This window comes from Struthio camelus, chromosome 4, assembly GCF_040807025.1.
Source record: "Struthio camelus isolate bStrCam1 chromosome 4, bStrCam1.hap1, whole genome shotgun sequence".
Taxonomy (NCBI): Eukaryota; Metazoa; Chordata; class Aves; order Struthioniformes; family Struthionidae; genus Struthio; species Struthio camelus.
The window spans coordinates 46,596,438-46,608,676 of NC_090945.1; the positions used below are offsets into that span (position 1 = coordinate 46,596,438).

At 38.5% G+C, this 12,239-nt stretch overlaps 1 long non-coding RNA gene across 1 annotated transcript; it reads right to left on the reverse strand.

Annotated features, from left to right (window-relative positions):
• Positions 1 to 1,427: 1,427 nt before the first annotated feature.
• Positions 1,428 to 11,480, reverse strand: LOC138067197 (uncharacterized). Its single transcript, XR_011141023.1, has 2 exons — positions 11,341 to 11,480; positions 1,428 to 3,212 (listed from the first exon to the last, which is right to left on the reverse strand). It is a non-coding gene; the product is annotated as an uncharacterized lncRNA (long non-coding RNA).
• Positions 11,481 to 12,239: the final 759 nt, after the last annotated feature.

Sequence of the window (12,239 nt, forward strand, 5' to 3'; positions counted from 1 at the left end):
TGCAGAACTAAAACTCGTGATAACTTTCTGCTTGCTATTTAATCACTATGCATTGTCAACAGCAAGATTAAACTTGGAGTAGAAGCGCTCCATTGGGATTTTTAGTGAAAATGCTTTTGTTTTAACCTTTCCAGAATAATGTGTGAATTATATATTCGTTTTTATACTCTGTTCCTACAGCTGAAGTTTTTATTTAAACTACTTAATTCTGTCTGCTACTTAGACTATCATTATAGGATATATATAGATGGGAAAATACATAAGAAATGTTATGATAAAAATAAGAATAGCAGCCTGAAAAGAAAATATAAGTCAGATTTTGAAACTGTATCATAAAAACCATTCCCTCTGATAGTAAAGGAAATTTCTCTATCAACTGTGATGCATAACTCTCAGCTGAGTGTACAAAAATTTTAGTCATTTTTAGATTACATTATACATCACACAACTGCCATTTTCATATCCATTTTTAGATATTTCAGTTCTAATTTTGCTCTCCTTTCACTTCTAAACAAAGACAAGAGAAAATACCTACATTCAAAACTATTTCCCACATTTAAGTCCATCGAGTATGAAGTTTGAGAGGAGAAATGAGTTCAAATGCTCATGGAAAATATTTTCTATTGCCCAACCACTGAGAAAAAGTTCACACCGATGCTTTTACTTAACTATCGTGAACAACTTTTGTGCACAAGCATCATGTAATGATCTGCCTGGAAAAAAGCAATCACAGTTCTGCCTCAAAAGCCCAAGTAGGTCTTGCAATTGCATTCTTCCACTGGGTTTTCTTGCCTTCACCACTAAGTGTCACACCCAGTATGCTATACTTCACCCAACCTTGTGTAGCAACAGACACCTTGGGAGCAAGGACAAAGCATCTTGCACAATGCCATCCCCTCCTATTCCTATTCTGGCAGAGAGGACACGCAGAATCTCTATACCTGCCTTCCCTTTGATGCTGCACCCAGGTCACACGTAGTTCTCTTCACAGAATTTTACTCCACTCCTTAGATTAAGTGATGATCTAAGTCTTTAGTGATAACCAATTTCCTTAGACTCCTAACCCTGCAGAGAGAGGCTAATATGGCCTTTTGTTTCCTAGGAGCTAATTTTTCTGTTATACCATTGCTATTATCCATGGCAACTGCAACATGCTATTTAATTCTTGTGCACGGAGGTATTTTACTGTGACTTATAAGACGTTTGGAAAAGACTCTTTCAAAGCTAGACCCTGTAATCAGATCGGAAGGAAACAAATCTCTCTCACTCTCTTCATATTGGATTATGTCAAAGATTAGCTTCTATTTAAGCAATGTTGTACTAAGTTTTCCAAAGGATTTTCCTTTTAAACTACAACCATATGTTTTACTCCATTGAAACAGCTTACATATTGAGTATATGAGATTGATTGATGACATTTGCTCCAGTCATTTTAATAGTCATTTATTCATTTAAGGTTAGGTTGAGAATGTTTATTAAATGCCTGGCAAGGTAACTCATTGATCATCGTTTCATGTTTCTGGTTAGAAGTAACTGAAGAGCAAATACTTTAAACAAAAAATATTCCTGACTGTTATAACATGAGTACACAGGGATATACATTATTGTTCTGCTGCTTCTTTATTGTAACCTCTTATAAGACATACATTACAGTTTGCACTGAAAAAAAAAATTCCAAAGGCCACAGAATGAATAGTGACTGGTCCAACGGGCAGTCTACCCCTTTGCTTCCCTCTTTTTTCTGTCCCTCACTCACCAAAACAGATCATAGCACACATACCATCCTCATTTTCAGTTTTCTTCATTGGCTCACAACTAAACATTCAGTGTCTTCTTTACATTTAAGATCCTTGAGGAAATGGATCCAAGATGCTAAGGAGGCCACCTTATCTCTTAAAGCTGCAGCCTCCCTCTAGATGCTTTCCCTCTCAGTTTCTCAGCAATTGAGAAACTATCCTTCATAATGTTTTCATAGACTGGAGCTTGGTCTTTCCTGGCAGACTGCCTGAGAGAATGAAATTCCTTTTTCCAGGAAGGAAGAGCAACTTGAGGAGTTGTTAGTTTCAGGTCACATGTAAAAACTGATTTCTTTGATTTTGGCCTTCCACAAAGCTAAAGTAATCATTTTTAAAAAAAGAAACTTAAAAAGAAAGCGTAAATAACTCCTCAAAGGCGGCTGGAGACTTTATAACAGCTTCAACCATCTTACATGAGTGTTCTCTGAAAGGAGTATTGGGTGGTACTTGAGTAGGGCTGAGGAAGGTGAAAGGGGCAGGAAGCAGATATACACTGGCAGCATCTGCATGGCTGACTGGTGTGCCAGCAAGAGAGAAGGTAACACCCATCTGTTTTGGTTGCAGGACTGTATGGCTGCCTCAACTCTTTATGGGAAGTGAAGCTCACCTCTGTGGCTGGTGCTAGGTGCACATGTGCCCAGGACCAGCCACTGGAGGACTTTGCTTGTACCTGCATGGCACCCGAGAAGCTTCAGGCGGTGCCCTGCTGCATGATGTCAACCTTGGTTCCTCCAGGAGAGAAACTGCTTTGAATGCTCTGCTGGGGTATCTGAGCAAGTATTGAAAGGCTTTGTCTGCAGACACTGGGCAGATTCGCACTAAAAGTACCCCCCACTGCAGTATATCGCTACTGTAGACACCCCAGCTGGGCTCGCATGCTGCACTTTGGGGGCCAGGTTCTCCCACTCAAAACAGCACAGTTCTCAGGACTAGAGGCAAGGCCAGGGAACTTAGTTTGCTGTACTCATTCTTTAGCCACTTTGGGAAATTATTTTAATTGCTGATTCTGCTGAATCAGCCAAAATCAACTGGACCTCAGCCTCCGCACAGGTGTATAGGAGATGAAGGACACTACAAGTAGCAGGCATCTTATAAAAGCACAGGCAAGCATATGACACATAATTATATTTTTCAAGTATTGTATAGAGATATGAAAGGCAATGGCAACAGACCTATCTACTGAAAAGAACAAAAGAAAGAAGAACAAAGGTTGCAAAACAGCAACATAATTGAATATACGATAAGAGCAGTGGGAAGAAATGTTTACTTCAGTTTTTCACTTTCACATCTTCAAATGCAGGTGCCAATTTTGCGGATTCCCAGAAAGCACAAGTAGAAAGAGCTTCTTCAACAATTTGCAAAATAACTGGTTCATAAAAGACAGTGCTCTGTGTGAGGATTTCTTCAGATATCAAGCTGCAATAAATTAGAATATTTATAATTCAGTAATTCTGATAATCTTTGTTACTATATTTGAGAACTTATGGAAGGAAAAGGGCAAATTTTATGAATACTGGTCAGTGATAAACACAGAAACTATTTTTCAAAAAGGAGGTTTTATGGACTTATAGACCAATCAGCCTGACTTCCATTTCTTGAAAATATCAGAATAAATAACACCTGCAGGCAAAAAGAAAATCACAAGGTGCTAAGAAGCAGCTCAGGCGTATTTGTCAAGAATAAATAATGTCAAGCAATTTTCTTCAGATTCCTCCTGCTAATGGCTTTGTGAATAGGAAGAAGTAGCAGATATGGTATGCTTTGACTACAGTAAAGTTTCTGACACAGTCTCAAATGGCATTTTCAGAAGCAAGGCAGTGGAACATGGAACTGTTGCCAAGTGGGTGAACTTGTTCTATGAACAATGGAACTATACTTTAAGAGTAACTGTAGAGTCATTGTACAGCTGGGAGGACCTATCCCACAGGCTCCTGTGAGAATAGCTCCTGGGTCTAGGATTAGAGTTGCTGGAGATGATATAAATTCATACGGGCCTGAAAACAACTTGAAAAGTTCAGATTAGAATTCAAGGTGATCTTGACAAACTGGAGAAATGTTCTGATGTAAACAGGATTTAATTCACAAAGTAGCACTATAAAGTATTACACTGGAGCAAGAATAAATCAATCATACAACTACAGGAAAGGAAAAAAGAGGGTAAGCAGTTCTGCAGGAAAAAACATGAACAGTCAGTGGATCTTATGATGAATATAAACATGAATAAAAATGTGTAGAGTTGTGAAAAAAGCTATTGTCATACTGAGATATATACAAAGAAGAGTTGTGAAAAACCACAGCAGTGGTTTCTAATTGTATACAAAGCATTTGGACTTCACCGCAGTCTTCCTGCTCCAGTCTGCCTATATCCCACTTCTCCAACTTTCTCCTTACTCCTGTCTTCCCTGGATCACAGTTGCATTTTTCAAAGGAACATAACACTGTACAGCTCCAGAGAGAGCAGTTCCATGTCTGATCCAGGCTTTTCCTACCCAGCTAGCATGCCCACATGAGAAATATAAGTCAGAGTGATCTCAGGTGTGGATAACACTCTTGTGCTATAGGAACAGTCTCAAAACAGCAACAAAACACTGCACCCTCACCTTGCAGAATGCTCATGTTGGCGTAGCAATATTATGTCTCAGTCCATGCAACATCCATCCAAAAAAGACCAGAATATTTCCCTTGCATTCTGCTTTTATAAGACAGGCTTTTCAGTGGCAAGGTCCTGACATGGAGATCCCAAGGACCTGCCTGAATGAAGAGGGAAGAAATAGCACAGTAGTGGTCTCACCCTGAGCATCAATCCTTACCCACTCCTCAGTGACTGAAACATTTGGCAGCTAGTTTCCACAGTAACTGCCCTGACACTTGGTGCTACCCAAATGAGGTGTCTATTGCCTTCCTAGTATTTACCTAAACTGCTCTGCTTTGGCTTCTGACATCTTTGAGAATGCCATCCTGAAGAAGGAGAGAAAGATGCTCAACCATGTTTCACTCACTTGTATTTTCCACCAGATTTTTCTGAGGAGAAAATAACAGAACGGACTGCCATGCTGCAGGAGACTCTGGCAGATGCATCTTTTCTCCTAGGAACCAGCTGAGCTGATAATGATGCAGGGATTTCTTACGGTATTTAGCACAGGCATATGTACGAGAAAAAGATCTTATCAGACCTTTTTCTCCTGGACCATGTCCAAAGCCGGCAACTTCACAGACCTACTCCTGCTTTGGCTGAGGAGCTCTGGTGTTGCAAACGCTTGCTAAATAGGATTGAGAGCCAGAAACAGGGCTTGAAGTCTCCTTTGTCCAGTGCTTCAGGTGACTTTGAGATAATTATAGACTGACCTAGGGGAAGTTTGGAAACTACCAAGGTAACTGTTTGCTACAAGGTAATGCCAAATAATAACTTGAGACAGGCACTTCCCCTTATTACTGCAGGCTGTGCTTGCTAGGCCTGCCAAAAGGTATGCTGTTAACCGTGTTTCAAGGACTTGTTGAATAAACAGTGTCTTTATACAGTGCCCAGTTTCGGTATATTTGCGGAAGATCAAAGGTGCCATACAGGGCTGAGAGGTGAGGCCTGAGAGTACCTCAGCAGGAGAGGCATGCATTCGGGTAGCCCTTAACTGTGTACCTGTGGCCTAAAGCTCAAAGGCAGGCTACTAGTAAAATGCTTTTAGTAAAATGAGGCACAAATGTTAAGGGAATAAGGTTATAATGTGAATTATTCCATTAACTTCATGAGTGTCTTTTATTCCTATCGTAACAGCACTCATACAAGGTATTGTATAACGTGTATGTATAAAAGCCAGACATTCACACCAGAGGCATTTTGGCAGGATACATGGGATATATGGGATTTTCATGTAAATGATATTTTAACTCTAAATTAAGACACAAAGTGAAATTTGATGCATACAGGAGATCCACTAGCTAGAAAATAAATATGAAGGAAAAATTACTTTATACACGTTTATCCATGTTTCTCCAAGATGACTTCATACTTTTTTATCCATGTAGCAGTTATAGCTGACATAAATATCACACGTAAAAAATGTCGAAAATAACGAAAGAACTGTCCAGTAAAGGGCCACATAATATTTAGTCTATCTGCTCCAAAATAGATAATTATAGCTGCAAAATTTTGCATACATAGCAGATACTATGTACAGCTTAAATTTTTGAAAAACATATTTACTGTGTTTAGAAAACTTGTAATTTTGTCATCAGAACGAAAGTAAAGGTATAGCAGCTTCTAATGCCCTAAAAGGAGCGCACCAATTTTGCATTGTACGTTACTTCTAATAAGTAGTTTGTTTAGTTTATTGAGGAACATTTAAGGATAAAGGAAATGAATAAGCATGAAGTACAGCTGGTATATTAAAAGGGAACCGACATGACAACTGCCAAATACCCTGCAGCAAAGAGGTTTAATAAAACAAATAGAAAAAGCACCAGGATGCTTTCTTTATTGCAGCATTACCAAAGTGTAATAAAGCAAGCAAACATGCAACAAACAAAGTAAACTGAAATCCTGATCCTACGTTATTGGACTGATAGTAAATCATACTGATCGCCTGCTGTTAAATTCAAATAGATTAGAGAGCAGTAAGTAACAAATATGAAAACCCATCTAAAATAGCTGGTGTAGATCCTATTGAAGATAATGCCTTCCAGGAAGTAATCACTGTAAAATGATGGGAAAAAAATCAAACTAATTTGATGGCCTATTTGATGCAGCGGGTGGGGAACCTAAACAGCAGACCAGACTTGTGTTTACTACTCTGTGAGGACTTCACTGCCACCAATAAACTGAGTGTGAATTCTGGGTGATGGCTTCTAATCAGTCCAGTATTACTCCCTGCATCATTAAGGGCTTGACCCAGGTGAAAGTAGCCTCCCTGGCTGCCAGCCCACACTAAATTAAAAAAGAAAATAAACTTCATCAGCCACTTGGGACCTGCAGCTACAGAAGCTTCTTGTGGCTCCAAGAGCAATATTTCCCCTGGTGACCAGAGAATACTGGATCGAGAATGAGCAGTCACCATCTCAGCTGCAGAGACTGATTCTGCTTATTTGGCGGCTGAATTGTATCTGGAACACAGGCTTTTCAGAGTGCTACTATGGGACTGCACAGAGTACTTTCAGAGAAAGCAGAGACTTTCCAGCGTGGTTGTTACAAAATAAATGAGTAGCAGAGCTGAGAATAGAATTCTGTAAGTTCTACCTCCTAATCCCATTCTTCAATCAGTGAAGGAAAACAAAAAAAGAACTCTTTATAGGCACTGGCGAAATCCATTTGTGATAGTACTCCAAGGTCCCATGATGTCAGAAAATCTTATAATCCTTGGACACATGGTTAGTTTATAAATCTAAAATTTTGCTTGACATACAGTCCTTTCCAGGATTTTAAGTTAATTCAAACGCATTTCCACAAATGTCTCTGACTGAGACTTTTACACAACGCTCACAGCTACAGGTTCGGCTATTAAGGATACATTTCTTTGTTAAAAAAAGTTGTCCTCCCTATTAAAATTGACAGCCAGGTCCATATGTTCCATAAAATAATGGAAAGGGTTACTGTGAACAATGCTGCAATGGATCCCTAAGTTCTCATAACTATTTGGAGTGTGCTCTTGTAGTAAATTCACTGGAACCTTTTGAAGAGTATTCAGTTCACTATTACTTCTCACTTAGAGTGGAAAAAACAGCCAAAACCAAATTCTGGCCACATTTGCTTATGCAGAATTCTGAATACATTCCAATGATTGCTTGCCACTTAAAGAATAAAGAAAGCAATTTTTCTATCCAGACGGTTTAGGAAGTTATATTCAGTCTGCCTCCATGTTTCTTGAATTCAGAGGTGTGTTCCCATTCCCTTCACGTTCCAGCAATGCCCAGCAGTGCTGCCACAACTGCTCCTTTACCCTGCCAATGCCAGATCACCCACTGCCACCGTTTGACCATAACCAGTCTTTAAACAGTTGATATAACATGCCTCAAGTTGTGCCAGTCTGACAAGGTGAACAAGCACCCAGAGATTTAAGCTTCCTGAGGGCGTTGAGTAGACATCAACCACAAACTGACTGAATGGCTCCTCACAGTAAATAGTTGCAATGGCAGGAGAGTGATTAGGTTGATAGCCACCTTGAATATCAGCTGTCTGAAAAGGAAGACCCAAGCTGATGAGGCTGAGAAGATTCAAATATACTTTTTCCAACACGCTCTGAGAGTTTTCTCACTATGAGACTCAAAGCAAGATGGGTAGGAGCACTCTCCACCCTTGGAATTCATGAATGTCTTCCTCTACCATTGTAGAGAAAACAATGTAAAACTAATAGGTCTTGAGATGAAGCAATAGTGGGTCTATGAGTAAGCGCTCACTGGATCTCTCACCTGTGATTGGGAAGATCAATTCCAATATCTATCCTCCACTCTTGGGCAGTGCAAGTCCTACACAGACGTAACCACACACCTAAAGTCATTTAAGGGGTAAGACTCAGCCCATCATCAAACAGGTTTCTTTGTCTTCCTTCCCTGTTGTAACAGGGCCACACTCCGGGTTCTGAATCCCACTTTAGAGGCTGGAGATTCCAGAGGTCTATTGAATGTGGTCCAAAGTAAATTTAAAAAACATAATTTCATTTATTGTGTATTTCTATGCTAGCTCATTTGGTCACCTCTGCCTTCTACCTTACTATTTCCTCTTTTCTCAGCAGCTAAGCTTACTTTCTCCCTCACTCTGATCTAATGGTGAAGGTCTCCCTTAAGACAATAAGAAGTGCTAACACTACGTAATGATCTCCAGAGATGTGAAATTGCCACAATATACTGAGGCGTTTTGGGGAAAGGCTGCAGTACTTCTTATTTGTAAGTAACTACTCATTTGAAACTAACTGCTCTCAAACTTACCTATCAGTATGTGATTCCTAACACGTATTTTTCCTCGGCATTAGGTAAACATGGTAAGCTGGCTAGCCTCAGTGTCATCTGACTGGCTTTTGACATACTTAATTAACAGTGTTTAAGCTTTCACTCATGGATACAGTTTGTGTATTAGCTTGGAACTTATATTATTCCTTTCCATTTGAAGATCTAGGATTTATAATATGGGGCATCACTGCCACAACTTATGACAGAAATAGAAGGTGATACAAGAACAAAAATACTTAACTATCAGTGACTAGTCTCATGCATTTTTCCATAATCAAGCAACTGAACCTGCAGCCAACCTAAAGGTGAGAGTTCACTAGCTAATTTGAACATGCAGACACCTAATCTAAAAAAATCTCTTAGAATTTTAACACTTTGGGTTAGGATATTCTCAATACTCCTGTAGCCATGCTATTGTACACTGCACTCCTTGCTATCAGATCTTACAAGCAACGTGAAAGCAGGTCCCAGAAGTACTTGGAATGGCTGCTGATGAAGAAAGTTATGTCTCATCTAAGAGCTCGAGAACAATACTGAAGGTAGTATATTCCTGTAGAGGTACCATCCCTTAAGTAAAAAGATCTGGTACCTTTACAGGTGGAAACATGTTTTGTCTGAAACGTGAACAGGATTGTTTCCATGTTGTCACCTATACTTTACCTGGATTTTTTTCCTAAAAGTTCATGTAGTTCTTTGCTATGATTAATGGTACTATTTCACTCAGAATTTCTTGTTAGCCTACCACTCTCTTAAACCATTTTTTTTCAGTACAACTTTTCCCCAGCCTTGGCTATCAAGGGAGCTGATGATTTGTTGGGGATTCTTTTTTGTGTTTATTGCTATTGTAAGCAAAGGCAATCAGGTGCAGAATAAGCCACATTTTATATAAAAAGTGCCAGCTACTGTTTTCACCATGCTACCAGTTCTCTCCTTTATGGTCCTTTCATCACATTGAACCAGCTCTGCTGTAACCATCTGCTATTCCACCCTTTCAGGGAGCAAGGCACAGATAAATCTTTTTCTCCTCAACATAGAAGAATTCAACCTATGCTTCCCTTCACCATCCACTATTAAAGGCTAATAAGCCCAGAAATCCCTTCAGATTCTGTATCCCAGAACCACTCCTAAGCTCCTGTATTAACAGCTACCCAAAATCAAAATAAACTCAGTTGCCATAACCACTTATTTATTACTGCCATACATGACCTATCGTACTACTTAATTCACTCCTCTTGCTTTGTGTCATTGTTCTGTCATTGTTTTTAAAGCGGAATGTGTCTTTGCTGCTGATACAGAGACTTTTGGGACAATTCCATCTCCTCCACTGCCAGCAATTAGCTCTCTTCTCTATAACTTCTCAACTGAGCTTTCCAATATATTTACTTCCCCACAAAAATAGCTGCTAAATTCCCTATTCTCGTCTTTCAGTGGGGAATTATCCTCCACCGTCTTAGATAATCAAGAGTCTGTTGCAGTCCAGACATATTAAAACTTAGCAATTTATTGCAGCCAATGTTATGTGATTATAGTATTTTAGCAGCTAGTGCATTTCTTTTGTGTGTAAGCTGTTAAATATAACAAAGGCCTATTGTGTTCAATGTGGGAAAGCAAATCATTTTTAAAATGTGATTAATTGTGTAAGTATGGACCCTTTAAGTACATGTGGTAAGCCCTATGCTATGGGAATGGCACTTACTGCTCTCTCAGCATGAGTGTGACGAAGTAAACAAAAAGTTAAACACAGCCGATAGTCTCCCTGGCATTCATTAACATAGCATGGAAAGCAGAAACTAGCCACATCTTATATAAAAAGACTCTAAAAATCTGTGTCTACTTACATTAGCATTAGTCAATTGGTGGGTGCCAACTATGCACATAGTATGCTTTATTTATAGGTCTATATAGTAGTCAAAAACATTCTATCACAGAAATGTGTTATTCATTAATTCATATTTTGCTCAGCCTTACTTTACTTCTTGAACCCATCCAGGTGCTTTTTAAATGATGAAGGTAATTTAATACCAAACAGCATTCACATTCACCTTATTTTTCAATTCCATGTAACTAAATATGCCTCCTAATTTTGTCTATTTATTTACATTTAATTAGCTCATGTATATTGTAAACTAGAATTTGTCTGTAGTTTTCTAACAAACTTCCACACAATGACAAAAATAAAGGTGGAAAAAGATTATCAACTTACTAAATGGAGAACTTAACATTAACTTCTTCTCACACAGTGCTACAGATACGTGCTTCTGGTACTTAACTTGTTTTTAAAAATGTTCATTTTAGCACACCATTTCAAATCTCCATATGACATCTATTCACACATTAGAGAGCACAGATCATATCAAATGCTCTCGACAAATTCAGCAACATGTGATGTATACATGTTTTCACCAAAATAGCTTTATAGGTTTCCATGACTTAACGCCTATGAAGTTTAAGGGGGGTTTTTAGGAAAAAACAAAACCCTTTCCTTGTTGGTTCGTTTTACCTTATACATGAATCTGACATAACCTAATTTTAATCATGAGGAAAAATTAAAATAAAGTTAAAACATGAACAATATATCGGTGGTAAAATGTCATAAATTATTGCATATTACCTTATTTGTCACGTGGTCAGTCATATATGCCATTTATGAACAGCGCTAAAGCAACTTCTTCCATTTGCAAGGCATACAGTCTTTGCCGTTCAGTGATGCATGCAAATACTGTTGATAAAGTTGCTTCTAAAACACTACCACTGGGGAGAGAGGGGGGAGAGAGAGAGAGAGAGAGAGAGAGAGAGAGAGAGAGAGAGAGAGGTCTTATTGTCAGTTGTCATTGAGGTACACAAGCCTTCAACATCTGAATACAAACAGTGGTTAAGCCAGCAATGACTTTTTGTAATTGGAGTTGGTAAAAAAGAAAATATCAATATTTGAAACAATTTCAGCTGGTGTACAGAGTATTACAAATGGCATAGAAGGAGTTTGATGAAAATTGCAAAAATTAAAATTTTGCTAGCATCCTTGAGATACAAAAATGTTTTTCAGCCCTACTTGCAGGACAAGACAATTGTTCCTTTAAATATTTTTTCTTTAATTAGAAAAAAAAATGAAAAAATAAATTTATTTTTTGTAATTTAAAAAAATTGATGTCCAGATTGTCGCTTTTCTTCTGCATGCTTCAGTTCTCACATATAGCTAAACCGAAAAATTGCATTTTTCTCTTTTATGGAAACTATAAATTCTCAACTACTTATAGTATCCTGCCCAAGATTCACAGCTCCAGATATCTGTCCCCAATCCTGTTGAACAGTACAAAGGTTTAAGATAGAGTCAATATTTCTTAATCTTCTTTTTCCAGGGGGATTTTGGAGGCAGTAACTAGGCATTTGAAAGGATAACCAGAACAAGTTTAGATCTGCAAATTCCTGTTTAAAAATTTGGACACCTTGTTTCACAGTTTGCCTTTTAGAAGTCTCCAGTAAAGATATCACCTGTCTGCCCCATTTCCTGTA